The 12,824-nt window shown below is 40.8% G+C and overlaps 1 protein-coding gene across 5 annotated transcripts in view; it reads right to left on the bottom strand.

The window, feature by feature from the left end:
• LOC132392716 (SPATS2-like protein) overlaps positions 1-12,824 on the bottom strand; it is a 219,685-nt gene that overhangs the window by 83,989 nt on the left and 122,872 nt on the right. The window contains exon 1 of one of the 5 annotated variants that reach the window (XM_059966995.1): positions 6,518-6,595. The exons of the other annotated variants lie outside the window; for them this stretch is intronic. The gene's annotated coding sequence lies outside the window, so the exon portion shown is untranslated. Of the gene's footprint in view, positions 1-6,517; positions 6,596-12,824 lie in introns of those variants that run through there. 5 annotated transcript variants of the gene reach the window in all.

Below are 12,824 nucleotides of genomic sequence, written 5' to 3'. Positions count from 1 at the left end.
ATGAAATAACACTGCATACAACGGGTTTTTTTTGTCTTTATGCTATGTATAAACAAACTATAATGTGTTGCATTTATGAAATTGATGAACTCCTGCAGAGAAAACGAAATTACATTTCTGCATGCAACAAAAACATTTTGAACTCCGAAAAAAAGACGTTGGGTTGAAGGTTACTCCATAGTTAGCCTACCTTGGATCGAAGAATTAAAAGAAAGCGCGCACTGGCGGGTATCTGGCTTTGGCAGTTGTGATGTATATTAATAGCGATAAAAAAACACGTTATAGCGGTGTGCTACACGCAGCGCTAAAATAAAGACTGCAGTCAAAGGTAACTTTATTCAAACTAAACAGCCTTGCTTTAAAGCCTCCCTCAACCCGTCCCCGTGGGCGCGGATGCTCCAAAAGACACGTACTCACAAACCCCCGTAGGCCATCTCCCTTAGCCGGAACGGTGGCTAATTGTGAGCCGGTTCGGATGTGCCAGGAAATGGTGTCTCCACAAAGTTTTCAGATTGTACAAGATCACCATAATCTTCAAATTTCGAATTACATTTCAAAAGCTAACAAACCACGGGGAGCCGCATCACAGAGATGAAAGAGCCGCATGTGGCTCCGGAGCCGCAGGTTGCCGACCTCTGCTCTAGACAGAGGAAACCTCACTACAATTCACCCTTTTAGAAATCAATTGCCGGGAAGCAGACATTAAAGTCACATATTTTGTATAAATAGTGAGTTCCAATGAGATTGATGGGGAACTAACTGCAATTAGTATACTGGAATAGTGATGACAAAAGTTATCAATTGCCTCCTATGTCTGCAAGGCAAAGAATATCAGTTTAATTCAAATTACTGTTCAAAGGTTCCTGGAAAAGCATTGCAAAGACACTGGCAGGACCGGAAATCATGGGTGAAACCACCTCATAAAGATGTCCTGTTCAGTAAGTGGGTCTTCACCTTGATCTGGACTACTTCTAACAAGAACAATTTTAATAAGTTTTTAAATATGTAATCAGTAACAGGTGAAATGAACAGATTTTCTCCTTCAAATGGGAGGAAATCAAGAAAAAAAATCAGTTAAAAGCTAATATCTCTCTGAAGCAATAATGGTATGGTATTCATTTTTTCTAACTATTTCTATAACTGGACATTTGAAATACCATCACATGGAGATTGCTAACGTGCAATGCCAGTTGGAATCCAAATTTCAGGGAGCAGAGATTTTATAAAATCACCTTTTTGATTCAGTTCCAATGAAGATGGTTAATTAAAGGTTTTAGTTTGTGCTGTCTTTTTAATTCAAATATAAAACTTAATAATGGAATGCTTCTACATGAAAGCCTCTAACTGTGAGGACGAAATTCTGCAAGAATAAAATTGATAAAAACTGCAGATTATATTACTGATAATAGCTTTTAACTTTCAATGTGATTCCTCACTGTTCCCAATTATTTTCTTTGCTCACGTTATGAGCTTTGAAATTATTCAATGCTTATGAGATCCTGTAGACTTCTTCAAATGTTATTCAGTCAAACGATTGTAAAATTCTCTAGTAATTTGGTTGTGCTTTAAAACAGACAACATGGAGAAGTGATCTAGTCTAAAAGAAATTATGTGCATTGATAAAGCTCTTTATTCTTGGTATATAGCAAGTAGCCGCCCGTGAAAGACTATTGAAATGAAGTCACCATTGTTTTGTAGAGAGCTTCAGCAGACAAATCTGCACTTAACAAAATCACATAAACAGACAGAAAGATAAATATCCCACTGAACTTCTTGGGTGGCAGGAGCTGACCACAAACTATGATAACTCTCTGAGTAGTGTTCTACAATTTCTTCCATTATGTCAGCAGAGAGACAGGATCTTAGTTTAGCAACAAACCAGGAACAGACTATAACCCACACATTTCAAATTGAACAATAAGCCAAGCTGTAAAAAAAACCCAGAAAATTATAAAGAGAGGAAACACAGTTCAAATATGAGTGGGGATTTTCTTCTGTAATTTCTGTATAACAAAACAAAATAGTTCAAGCAACACACACAAAATTCAGTTTTAGAAATGGTGCAAAAGGAGTAGAGGGAACATGTAGATTTATGAGATTAGACTAATAAAAATGTTAAAAGAAACTGTATTTTATTAAGAATATATAAAGGAAGTGAGCCATAAGGTACAAGTTAGCCCCTCACAAAACATGGGGAATTTCTAATGTAGAACAAAAAAATGCCAGTGGGAAATAGTTCAGACTCCACTGCTGATCCAAGGTCAATCCAGCTTCAACCGATGACCTGCAGTAAACAGATGATACTTACTTTCATGCATATTCAGTGGCCAAGTATTTGTCAACTTATTCACAGACAATTGAGAATGAGGGACTGGGTCTAGAGAAAAGGATCAACTAACCTTCCAATGTATGGCACTGGTCCCTGAGAGGAAAAAAAATCCATAATGAAATGCCGAAAGATTCCTATAACATGGAATCCATGTTTCCCTGAAGATAGAGATCAATATCAAAGCTCTCACCACCTTCAATGCTCTCCACTCTGTTATGTGGGAGGTGGCCTTCTTTGTGCTCTTGACTAACTTGTGCATTCAGTCTGTTTACCAATGGACCAATCTTCTCACTATGCATCCCCAGAATTCCCCAAGCACTTCCTTTTAGGATCATCATCCATATTCTTCAGGCCCCTACCACTGTGTGAAGTTCTCCTTGGAGAATCATTGCTACAGTTTTGTCACGGTGTGTGCTGGCAGTGACTGAACCCAGGTGCAGAGGACAGACTCCAATATAGAGATAGAAACAAGAGTTTATACATAGGATTTCCAGCAGAACATTGATGGCTCGTTCGAGTGACATGGCGATACAAAATCACTCTCAGAGCAAGGACCCTGCGATACCCACTAATTCAGAGCCCACGTTAAATAATTACAGTACGCGGAAAACCCATAAGCTTGACAAGATTAAACAGAAAGTTCAAGGGCTTAATGACTCTAGTTAAGACAGCAATTAACAAACACAGGTGCTCTGGAAATCTTGGAGCCCAAAGTTCTACAGCTCGTTGCACAGGTCCTCAGGGCTCATGACAGTACCACTCTCCAGAAGCAGGCACCTAACAGCCCAGCAAACCTAAGGAGCCCTGGGAACTCAAAACAGGGCTGGTAAACTTGGGAATATTGTATATAACTCAGGAACATAGTATACCACAGGAGACCTAGCCAACCTAGAGTGCTTAGGAAGAACCCTTGGCTGTAAACTGGAGTAGCTCGGAACATAGACCCAGAATGTAGACTGGGGAAACTCGGAATAGAGGGCGCCCTTGCCTTCAGCTGACCGCTGTCCAAGCCGCTGAGGAACCTCGGCTGGGTCCATTGATCGTGAGGTCCGTCTGTCATGGTGTGCACTGGCAGCGACTGAACCCAAGTGCGGAGGAACAACAGACTCCATGTAGAGACAGAAACGAGGATTTCCAACAGAACGTTGCTGGCTCGATCGTGTGACATGGTGAGACAAATCATTCTCAGAACAAGGAAAGTAATTAAATGATCACAATATGCAGAACACCCATGCCAGTCAAAATAAACTTGACAAGTTTAAACAGAAAGCAGAGGGGCTTAACAACTCCAGTTAAGGCAGTAGTTAACAAATACAGGTGCTCTGGAAACCTCGGATCCCAATGTACTATGGCTCACTGCTCAAGACCACGGGGCTTGTGGAAATCTTACTTTCCTGCCTGCAGCCCCTCATGAACTGTGTCCCTCTAACCTCCAGTACACTAGCAGGGTTGGACCATGATGCAGGGCACCTCCCACCACTGGATCTGCACTCTGAGACACCTCCCCGCATTCCACCTGCTCAGTCTGCCTCCTTGGCACGGACTCAGAATCAGCCTCCTTACCGATGAGCCCACAGTGATAACAAGGAAGCAATAGAAGGTAATTCTGTATCCACAGGCCCTTTGTGAAAATGCCAGTGTGCTCCTTGGACAGAGGGAACATTCCATTGAAGGACTAAACAATGGAGTTATGTCTATACCTTGGAGATTGTGGGCCTACTTTCTCAAGCTGGGCTTGGATGCAGTGTATTCATCTCTAGACATCAATCTTATGGACAGAATGGTCTCCTCCTCCTACCTTCCACCCCCCCCCCCCCATCCTCCCCTCCGAACTGGGATGACTTGCAATAGCTGTGTGTATCCTTGATCTGAAGGATAAGTAGGCAAGTTAGTGAAGTGGATCGATGATATGAGTATTTTATTCAATGAACAAGCATGCCACACGATGCCAGTGCATGGAAGGAGTGCCTGGCTTTTAAAAAAAAGGTAACATCATCTTCATTCATGACCTTTTGGCAATCTTTCTAAAACAGAACTAGAGCTTTGTGCAAAGTTATTAAGAACTCTGACTCTGGAGTGAATTAACACCAAGCATAGTGTCAAACGGTTGTTTCAAATTTTCAGTCTTTGATTTCAGTCTTCAGTCTTTTCTTCATCATGCATACTGCCTCGATGTATGAGCAGACTTCATGCTACTCTGAGTGTCCTGGTTGCTTGCATCTGTAATGTCTTCCTACCTACTTATTCAAAGAAGTTGTCAATATGTTCATTTGATCTACAAGCAAGCTTCACCCAGACTGGCAAGTGCAGGGGTAGTTCACCATTGCAATAAAGGCTTTAATACTTTTTTACAATATTCTAGTATCCATGGAAGAATGTTTGACTCACTGACAAGTTACAAGAAGTGATTTGGGAGCAGAAGCTTCCTACTCCAAAATGGAGAACTGGAAATGCTGGAAGCTCTGTGCAAGTACCATTGATAGAGAGAAAAAGTGTTGTGCATTTAATATTTCATTAACAGTAATATTTTAATCACTCTGTGTTGTTTACATAATCCATTACAGGTTATGACTGGCATAGGTTATTATGCCACCGCGTCATAAATGCACGTCTCACTAAAGTATAAATGAAATTAGAACGCATATGCATCTCCCAGTTCCATATCTTTCTTTCAATTAGTTTTATGTTTTGGAGTTGCAAAACATAGCAGTGGTGACAAGGTAGTTTGAAAGGAATATGAGATGACTACCTACCTATTGGAGTGCGTTGAGCATTTGAGTTTCAAAAAAAGCAGTGAGAAATGGTCGAGTTATAAAAACAATGCACCACATGCTTCTTTGGTAAGGGACAGAGACAACTGAGTTAAAAAAAGGCAGAAAATGGACAAATTTTCATGGGTTCATAGTGAGTATCAGGTAATAATAGTCATAAATTTTTTTAAAAAGCAGCAATAGCTGGCTACATCAGAAATACAGCTGAATTTGATTGCACAAAAGATAACTGGCTGATGTATGCTGAGTGAATTGAGCAGTATTTTGAAGCAAATGAAATAGCCAATGAAAAGCAAATGCCAGTTGTGCATTTGGTCAAAAAGCATACAGTTTGCTTAGGTGTTTTTACTGTTCCAACCAAACCAGCTGAAATAAGATTTGCTGATATTGTGAAAGTAATGCAGGAACATTTGGAACTGAAACTATTGTTAATTGCAGAATGTATCTCCTGGCTCCATATTTTTCCTTCAATTAGGTTATGTTGCAAAACTTGACAAATATAATCAAAGTTTCATGTCTAAGATGCTTTATCAGAACTGGACGAGTGAGAAAACTTCTTTATTTAAATTTGCAGAGGGTTGAGGGGTAAGGTTAGGATGGGGAACAAAATAAGTCTGCTGTGTTTGGATGCAGATCAAAGTTGTCGATGTAACAATTGACATACAAGCTGACAATTAGGAAAAAGAAAAATTGGAACAGAAAGATAGCCCCATCTGTAGAGGAATAGAAAAATACCATATGAGCATGTTAAATTCAAGATGAGGTTTTAAGAACTGCAAGGTGCCCTGGCAGAAGATGGTTAGTTAAAATGGAGGTGGTAATCTTTGGAAAACTTATTCCACGTATCTCACAATTTGGGATGTACATAGTTCGATGTGGAAAATAGCCATTTCTTAACTAACTTCAAAGGGAATAGAATTTGAAGATATTATCTTATTTGTTCAGTTCTCTCAGTCACACTTAGGGTTATTAATCTGCCCAGTATGTACTGTCAAATGTTCAGTGTTGACACCAGATTTTTTTGACACTTTGAAAATTAACAAATGACTCGACAGGAAAATACCATGAAAACTTGCAATAAATTTCCCTCAAGGATATGTTAAGAATTTGGAATAGCAAATTCAAGTGTGTTCATATGACCTTTCAGACATAAGCACAAATTCTTGTAATGTATCAAATAAATTAGATAGCAGCAGCGGGTCAAAACAGTGGAATTATCTTCGCACCTAAATATCCACGTGCTGAAATATCAACTGTGTTTATACAGATTTTATATATGTTTATTCTAACTTTTCAGTTAGGTAATACATCTCAAAATACAAATAATTAATAAGCAGATTAAAATGGACAGAGTTTACAGTTGATTAATGCAACAATTGTCATTATACACTCCAAAGATAATGTAAAGAACACTTACGTCAATTTGGTTGTTGTTGTAGGTAGTAGAGTATTTGCTTCTTTACTGTAAGGTCCCTTACATCTGCCTCAGTTTTATTTTTTGGAGAAGGTTAACTGACAGTGTCAGTGAAAGTGGCAACTCGGTAACTTCACAAGATAATAATTTACTAACTGAGATCGCAAATGCGATTGCATGGCTAAAGACTTTAGCTTTACATTGTTGAACTCTGTGCTTTCCAAATGAACTTCCATTTATTGCTAAATTTTCAGTATTACTGAATCCCCTTTAACTCTTGGGCAGTGAAGGCTGCTCACATCTGAGGACTTATAACTGATAAGAGGAATGAAAATTTCCTTGAGGGCTGGGTTAATCATAAAGTCCAGAAGGAGTATTTGCAAAAAGCTCTCTACATATTACAGAAATGGCTATATTCTCAAAAGTACATCAATGGGTTTTATAACTGAAATGCTTTTGACAACATACCCACTGTTGTGATCTAGGAAACGCAGCCCAGAATGACTGACCAAGTATTGATACATAAGTAGCAAGTGTGCAGGACGGGATGGAGAAGCAAGACAGACCAGTCCAGGTTTTAGGGCAGCACAGCTGTGCAGCAGTCAGCGTAACACTATCCCAGCCCAACGCCCCGTGTTCAGTTTGGCTGCTGTATGTAAGGAGTCTGTACTTTCTTCCCATGACTACGTAGGTTTCCTCTGGGTGCTCCGGTTTCCTCCCAAAGATGTACGGGTTAGTAGGTTAGCAGGTCACATGGGTGTAATTGGGCAGTGTAGTCTCATTGGGATGGAAAGCCTGTTACCGCGCTGTATCTCTAAATAAAATATTTTGGCCAAGCCAGAAGGATGGGACAATATCGGCCTATCAAACTGGTACACTCAGTGGCCACTTTATTAGATACACTTGTACGCCTGCTCGTTAATGTGACTATCTTATCGGTGAATTATATGGCAGCAACTCAATGCATAAGAGCATGCAGATATGCTCAAGAAGTTTAGTTGTTTAGACTAATCAGCAGAATGGGGAAGAAATATGATTTAATTGACTTTGACCATGAAATAATTGTTGGTGACAGACAGGGTGGTTTGAGTATCTCAGAAACTGATGATCTGCTGGGATGTTCACACACAACATTCTCTTGAATCTACAGAGCATGCTGCAAAAAATGAAAAAAAAAACTCCAGTGAGCATTCTGTGAACAAAAAGGAACTTGTTAATGAGAGAGGGCAGTGGAGAATCGCCAAAATGCTATAGTTGACAGGAAGGTGTCAATAACTCAAATAACCACAAGTAATACTAATGATGTGTAGAAGAGTATCTCTGAATGCACATAACGTTGAACATTGAAGTGGATAGGTACAGCAACAGAAGATCACAAACAGTGGCTACTTTGGTAGGTACAGGAGGTTACTAATAAAGTGGCCACTGTGGGTATGACTTTACTGCTGGCATATAAAGGGCTTCTGCATACTTGAGGACAAGTTTATTGATGTCCTGTGCATGGGCTTTGCTCATTCACCTATTTCTCGCAATGTACAAACTCACGTCGATCCATGGCATAATCTACTACGCTGGCATGGATATATTAATGAAATTCTGTTTTAGGAACACTCTTTATCCCAATTATCCTGAGGCAGTCTTTCTCATACCAACATCTGTTTTATGTCTGCATGCATTATCAGCAGTAAATTATGAAATAAGTATCTAGATTCTTTAGAAGAAATTATAGCGCATTCTTTTCCAGCAGGGCAATATGTATTCCTCCTCCATTTCAATTTCTTTAGAATGCAAATACTTGTTCTTTTAGGGTGGACTCAAAAATTGTTCAGGTATTGCGTGAATTTAAGGTGCTATTTCTTGATTTTCTCAAATGGTGCCCTATTATCAAACTAACTCTGTCTGACGGGATAGGAGAATGTATTTCCCCACCCCACCCCACCCCCACTGCAAATGGCTAAAAGCACTCTAAAATATTTGACTTAAGTTCTGAATGCTTAACAATGTTCTTGTCAGAAACTCGTATGACTCATCATTACAACACCAGTAACGGTACCAGAGTCCAAAACCAGAAAAATCCATATCCTGCCACTTAATGAGTTCACATCTTGCATTATTTAAATGTTACCAAAGGAAAGAATTTTGCATACTGCACTCCTAACATATCTCACCAAAGCAGTGACTTTTAATGAAGAAAGACAGCTACCCCATTGAATAACAAGTGTTGCTTACCACTGCTAGTATCCAAAGTTCCGACAGTCAACAAGATGGGTGTGAGGGGGTTAGTTAAGCTGCAGGTAAAGTGCCAGCATTTACACGTTCCCCTTTCATGTCTCGAGGTAGCTGGTTACTTCCTGCATGTAATGTCTGAATGCCTACTATCCCTTGAAAAGCCTGGCTCTACCAGTCAGGCTTTTACTTAACCATTGAGCTAGGAAGAGGTTTATCTCTCTTGACCCTATCTGTTTTCCTTAACATCTCAAAAGCTTCAATTATTGAACATTAATCTTCTGTCTCCCTGGTGTGTATAATTTCTCTTCACAAATTAATCCACAGAGACAAGGGATCACCATTATGTAATTGGTGGGTAATTCTATGTAACTAAACATTGTTACTTCGGTGAAGACAGCACTCTGCCTGTACCTGGCCAAATCAATTCGGAAAATGCCTAAAGTGTCATCAGACAGTCATGTCATTAGAGGTTAATCTATCAGGAAACTTCTATTTGCAAGGTCATTGTAGATGAATCCTTCCTCAATGCAAAGTGAAGGTCACGAAGCAAACCTGCCTGTGTGTCAACAATGGGGCGGCATCTGTTTTTCAGGAGTTTCAGATGTCTGTTGGAAAAGTTCCTGGAATCAGTTCCTTCAACTATGAGGTGCAGGCCTGCTGACATGTTGGGTATCATTGTGGCACATATATTGCAGCTGCTTGGTGTGCAGTTCAAACAAAAATTTGGTTTGTGCTAGTGGCATTCTCTGTCTATAACTGGAAAGAACTTCATCAATATGTTTTCAGAGCTGCTGTCCTTGGCTCACATGTGCTCACTTGTTCACTTGTTCTTCTGCCTTGGTAATCACTGGGACATCTTCCAGTTTATCTGGAGGTCCAAAACGGAGCAAGTCTGATGGGTCACAAGGCACAAAGCATTCTGTGGGTTTGATCCATGAGCAAATGGTCCATCTGGTAGAATACCTTGGCTAGTGGTGACAGGTAACCTCCCAGTCAGATCCTCCTTTAACAGACAGCACTTCACCTTCAATATACACTGCCCTCAGGATGGCTACACTGGAGAAGACATGGTCATCCACCTCTTTGCAGACTGGGGATTTGCTCAGAAGGTGAGGAGATGGATGCAAAGGTCCATGTCCTGTGTCATCCCGGGCAGCTGAATACCAGAGACTGTCTGATTCCCAGGGACACACAGTGAGACAGAAACCACGCTGCTAGAAGGTCATCAACTCAGTGAAGGGTGCCCTTAGGTCTGCCTGAAAGTTGTTGACCTTCTAGCACATAGAGGGGTTGAAATTGGGGAAATTGGCCCCTCAAACAATGGAAGGTTATCACCTCAGGGGGTAACATGATGGCAATGGTGCTGTTTGTGTGAGTTTCTCTTTTTCACTTTAAATTCACATTACATAAAGTACTGACCAAGAATGGCAAGGCTTCTTGCACTATTTCTCCTTTTGTATATATTTTTGTCATGAAAAAATCTATTTTTGACATATAAATAAACATGATTTTCAAAAATGAACTGCAATTTTTGTACTTGTATAACTTTTTATGAATGAAGTTTATTTTCCAAATAAAAATCCTTCTGTCAGAAGAAAACTAGACATTGAGAAGCTAAACATGGTGTAACATCCTCTAAAATATTTGAAGTTTGTATTTTCTGTGGAAGCCAGAGGAGTGTCAATGGTTCTTTGCACTCAAATGGTCCCAGCTCTACATTTGTACAAAACCATTTACACTATGAATGTATAGAATGGATGACAGTATGAATGCAAAGAAAGCCACAAACTGTTTTTAAACATTTTTATTAAATAAAGTTTATACTTAAGCTTATAAAAAATACTTCTGTCAGGAAAGCATGTAGACATCCTTGTCCATCCCAAGCAGCAGTGAATAGCTCTCTTATCTATGGGCTGTTCACAAGAATATCATCATTATGTGCTATGTAATATGAATGTGGGCAATCAATGGTTCTGGCAAATTTTTCTATGGAAGTGGTTTGTCATTGCATTCTCCTAGGCAGTGTCTTTACCAGATGAGCGACCCCAGCCATCATCAATACTCTTAAGAGATTGTCTGCCTGGCATCAGTGGTCGCATAACCAGGACTTGTGATGTGTACCAGCTGCTGATATGACCATCTACCACCAGCTCCCATGGCTTCATATGACACTGATCAAGGGGGGTAAGCAAGTGCTACACCTTGCCCAAGGGTGACCCGCAGGTTAGCGAAGGGAAGGTGCAGAGTAAACTTCCTTTGGTAGAGATGTATACCCACCCATGTACCACCAAACATTGTTAGAATACAGCAAAATCAACAAAAATGCACTTTGGTGTGTTTGAAACTTTGTCTCCCAGTACCATGAGATGTCTGTAAGGGAACACTGTCCAATGCCATTTTTGAAGTTGCAGGAGTACATGATAGCATATTGTTTAGCATGAGCTATTATGGGGCATCAGAGTTCAGCGTTCAATTCCAATGCTGTCTGTTAGGCGTTTGTATGTCGTTCCCATAGGTTTCCTCCAGATGCTCCAGTTACCTCCCACAATCCAAAGACCTACCAGTTAGAAGGTTAATTGGTCATTCTAAATTGTCCTGTGATTAGGCTAGGGTTAAATGGATGGGCTTTTGGTAAGTGTGGCTCATTGAATCAGGAGAGCATGGTCCACACTGTATTTCTAACTTTTAAAAAATGGTAAGGGATGCACCAAATTTGATATCGCCACCACAAAGGCTTTGTGACCGAGGACTGCAGCAGTGTCCTGGCCCCACTGGGCACTATGGCGATGGGTCCTGTAGTTACATCTTTCAAACGCTCAAAGCATATATCAGCCAGAGAGGCCCCATGAGTGGGCATGGTCATTTTTATATAGAAATACTAATATTACAACTGTATAGATCCAATGACCATATGAATCTATGGATTGGATGACATCATGAATGTAAAGAAGCCTTACACTGTGTTTTGAATTTCCTGTATGAATATTTTATGAATAAAATTTATTCTTGAAACAGTCAAAGTGCGTTCTGTTATATAGAATTAATCGGGGCAGAAGGAGGCCAATTGGTCCATTCTACCTGCAGTCAGTTCTTCTAAAGAGTAGCTACCTCAGCCAAAAAGCACCATGCTTGGAGACTTACACCAATGTCACCTCGCCCACCCCCACACCTATCTCCATCCCCTAACACCCAACCAAAACCCGACCTACTACTTCTCCAAACACACCCGGCTTTACCTGCCAGTACTCCTATCTCCACCCAGAACTCCTACCTACACCTCCCAATATTCCTATCTTCACCTTGGGTACACCTCCAAATATACCTACCCCCACCCTTCAACACTCCAACCTATACCTCCAAATATACCTACCCTCACCCTCCAACACTCCAACCTACACCTCCAAATATACCTACCCCCACCCTTCAACACTCCAACCTACACCTCCAAATATACCTACCCCCACCCTTCAACACTCCAACCTACACCTCCAAATATACCTACCCCCACCCTTCAACACTCCAACCTACACCTCCAAATATACCTACCCCCACCCTTCAACACTCCAACCTACACCTCCAAATATACCTACCCCCACCCTTCAACACTCCAACCTACACCTCCAAATATACCTACCCCCACCCTTCAACACTCCAACCTACACCTCCAAATATACCTACCCTCACCCTCCAACACTCCAACCTACACCTCCAAATATACCTACCCTCACCCTCCAACACTCCAACCTATACCTCCAAATATACCTACCCTCACCCTCCAACACTCCAACCTACACCTCCAAATATACCTACCCTCACCCTCCAACACTCCAACCTATACCTCCAAATATACCTACCCCCACCCTCCAACACTCCAACCTACACCTCCAAATATACCTACCCCCACCCTCCAACACTCCAACCTACACCTCCAAATATACCTACCCTCACCCTCCAACACTCCAACCTACACCTCCAAATATACCTACCCTCACCCTCCAACACTCCAACCTACACCTCCAAATATACCTACCTCTACTACCAACCTTCTCTACATTCATCCTCCAACATTTCCACTTCCCAA

Source organism: Hypanus sabinus, chromosome 4 (assembly GCF_030144855.1).
Source record: "Hypanus sabinus isolate sHypSab1 chromosome 4, sHypSab1.hap1, whole genome shotgun sequence".
Lineage (NCBI taxonomy): Eukaryota > Metazoa > Chordata > Chondrichthyes > Myliobatiformes > Dasyatidae > Hypanus > Hypanus sabinus.
Note: the sequence above shows the minus strand (reverse complement) of the source record. Positions and strands in the feature narration are given on the sequence as shown.